Source organism: Dermacentor silvarum, chromosome 1 (assembly GCF_013339745.2).
Source record: "Dermacentor silvarum isolate Dsil-2018 chromosome 1, BIME_Dsil_1.4, whole genome shotgun sequence".
Taxonomy (NCBI): Eukaryota; Metazoa; Arthropoda; class Arachnida; order Ixodida; family Ixodidae; genus Dermacentor; species Dermacentor silvarum.
The window spans coordinates 216,522,474-216,525,882 of NC_051154.1; the positions used below are offsets into that span (position 1 = coordinate 216,522,474).

The following is a 3,409-nucleotide window of genomic DNA, read 5'->3' on the forward strand; positions in this document are numbered from 1 at the left end:
ATTCAGTGCCATTCCACTCTGTGAAGGTGGATGACCAGCGAAGCTGTGTATGTGGGGATTGGCCGTTACTCCGGTGAAACGTTCAAAGTTTGCGGGATCGGGGCCACATAGACGGTTCGCATTTCTTTCCGCCTCGCGGTTCTGGCGGGCAGCGCGCGCTCACACTTGGCGTAGCGGCCCGCTCATCGTAGGTGGTCTCCTTCCGACGACGCCACGCCCATTCCCTATTCTATTCTCGCCGTCGCTCTTGGTTGGCATGCTGTTCTTCTTCAGACCGTACAACACGTGGTCTACCCATTTCACAGTCAGAGCACAACTAAGGAAAGGAGCCTACGTAGAGCATGACGTCAAGAGACAGAAGACACTCAGATTGGTAGGCACTAGTTTGAATACGCGGGATGGCGTACGTGTCTAGGGTATGAACGTAGACATGGCCGATGCGGGTAAAAATGTACTATCTGTTCTTTTCAGCTTAACATCTGATACGGGTTGTATTTGGACCGAAGATATTAAAGTTATTTTTGCACGTTGGCGGAGTGCCTGAAGCCTGCTTCACCTCCACCACGGGTCGGCCCGTTATTTCACAATCTTCGGGATCGGCCCATGATTTTTAGTCTACGGCCATTGATCCGCTGGAAACTACTCATATACAGCTTTGCTGTAAAAAGGTAGGGCTGCAGCTGCTGCTAAATAATTGCGCAGTAGGGTATGGGGAGGAGCAGGACTTCGCGAAAGATAGTTAGACATCAGTACGTCATTCCTGATTGAGGCAGCAGTAAAATATGGATGCAGCATGAAATCAGTGAGAAGAAAACTTGGCATAGGACAAGGCAAAATGTATGCACTGAAAGATAAGCAGGGTAATATAATCAGCAATTTCGGTGACATAGTAAAAGCAGCGGAAGAATTCTATACTGACCTGTACAGTTCCCAGAGCAGCCAAGCTACTTTTTATTTTATTTTTTTTTTTACAGAATACTGCAGGTCAGCATGTGGCCCAGGCAGGAGGGAATTCGTTCATACAGTAATGAAATTAAATACGTTCAAAGAAATTCGAAGTAGTGATGAACAGGATACAGAGGCGCCTTCTATAACTAGCGATGAAGTTAGAAGGGCCTTGAAAGACATGACCAGGGGAAAAGCTGCTGGTGAATATGGAATAACAGCCGATTTATTCAAATATGGAGGAGATATCATGCTTGAAAAGCTTGCGGCCCTTTATACGCAATGCCTCGCGACTTCAACTGCACCAGAAAGCTGGAAGAATGCCAACAATATACTCATCCATAAGAAGGGAGACAATTAAGAATTGAAGAATTATAGAACCATTAGCTTGCTTTCAGTATTGTATAAAATATTCACCAAGATAATTTGCAATAGAATCAGGGCAACACTTGACTTTAGCCAACCAAGAGAACAGGCTGGCTTCATGAAGGGATATTCTACGATGGATCATATCCAGGTCATCAGTCAGGTAACAGAGAAATCTGCGGAGTACAATCAACCTCTTTATATGGCTTTCATTGATCATGAAAAATCATTTGATTCAGTAGAGATACCAGCAGTCACAGAGGCATTGCGTAATCAAGGAGTACAGGAGGCATACGTGAATGTCTTGACAAATGTCTACAAGGATTGCACATCAACTTTGGTTCTCCACAAGAAAAGTAGGAAGATACCTATCAAGATAGGGGTCAGGCAAGGAGACACAATCTCTCCAATGCTATTCACTGCATGCTTAGAAGTATTCAAGCTCTTCGATTGGGAAGGCTTAGGACTGAAGGATAAACGGTGAATATCTCAGCAACGTAACCTTTTCTTTGCAGATGACATTGTCCTATTCAGCAACAATGGGGACCAATTACAGCAAATGACTGAGGACCTTAACCGAGAAAGTGTAAGAGTGGGGTTGAATATTAATATGCTGAAGACAAAGATAATGTTAAATAGCCTGGCAAGGGAACAAGAATTCAGTATCGAAAGTCAGCCTCTAGAATCTGTAAAGGATTACGTTTATCTAGGTCAATTACTCACAGGGGACCCTGATCACGAGAAAGAAATTTACAGAAGAATAAAATGGGTTGGAGTGCATACGGCAGGCATTACCAAATCCTGACTGGGAGCTTACCACTGTCGTTGAAAAGAAAAGTGTACAATTATTGCATTCTACCGGTGCTAACATATGGGGCAGAAACTTGGAGGTTAACAAAGAAGCTCGAGAACAAGTTAAGGACCGCACAAAGAGCGATGGAACGAAAAATGTTAGACCTAACGTTAAGAGACAGGAAGAGAGCGGTGTGGATCAGAGAACAAACGGGGATAGCCGATATTCTAGCTGATATTAAGCGGAAAAAATGCAGCTAGGCAGGCCATCTAATGCGGCCATGATAACCGGTGAACCATTAGAGTTACAGAATGGATACCAAGAGAAGGGAAGCGCAGTCGAGGACGGCAGAAAACTAGGTGGGGTGATGAAGTTAGGAAATTTCCAGGCACAAGTTGGAATCAGCTAGCGCAAGACAGGGATAATTGGAGATCACAGGGAGAGGCCTTCGTCCTACAGTGGACATAAGTATAGGCTGATGATGATGATGACGTCACTCCTCGCACTCTCGGAGAATTAGAGGGAGTAGCGAAAAAAGATATGCAGCTACCAAAAGAGGGCCCCACATAATGATAACATAAAAGACACGTGGGTATCTTGGTCTGCAAGGGTTCGACATGGAAAATCCAGCCGAATACAATATTGTGGGGAAATATACAAAATGACACGCACAATATCAGCGAAACACGACGTAAGTAACGACTTACAGCGACCTTGCGAAACGTTGAACAGCCATACATGCACAATAAGAAAAGTAATAAGAAAACAAAAGAAGAGAAAGGAGGTGCGAAAAGGATCAAGAGGTACTGCATGCATTTTCCGAGCTTTCAACTACACACAAATATTCCTCATTTCGGCGTTGTTGTTTTATCACCTCTGCTTTACCGGTGCAAAGGTGAAACGAACAATAAAAGAGAGGAGCTGAAAATGCATCCGACGCTGCCGCTTCAGATTCGCGCCAAAAACAAGAAGGGCGCCAGTTCGAAGGAGAAGCCGCTGCCGTCCGCCCCATCAAGAATGTGTGAGAAAAGGTACGGCGCCGAGATTGAAGACGAGGGGCTTTAGGACGTCGCTTTGCAGCGGCCGCCTTAAAACGGGGCGTCATCAGTATCTGCTTTGGAGCCTTCGGCACATATCGGCCGCCGGCGCCCCGCACACCCGCTCCTTTCCCAGAGCAGCCAGCCGGCGCACAGCCCGGGTTGGGTGGCAGATCGGCCGCGCTCGCTCTTCGGCCGGAGCCGGCGGCATCTGCGGTGCAGCCCGTGGCACGCGCGCGGCTTTGCATCCAATTGGGCATCGTGTCCT

The 3,409-nt window shown here is 46.4% G+C and overlaps 1 pseudogene; it reads left to right on the plus strand.

Annotated features, from left to right (window-relative positions):
- Positions 1 to 430: 430 nt before the first annotated feature.
- On the plus strand, positions 431 to 610 carry LOC119437831 (U2 spliceosomal RNA; annotated as a pseudogene).
- The last annotated feature ends 2,799 nt before the right edge of the window (positions 611 to 3,409 follow it).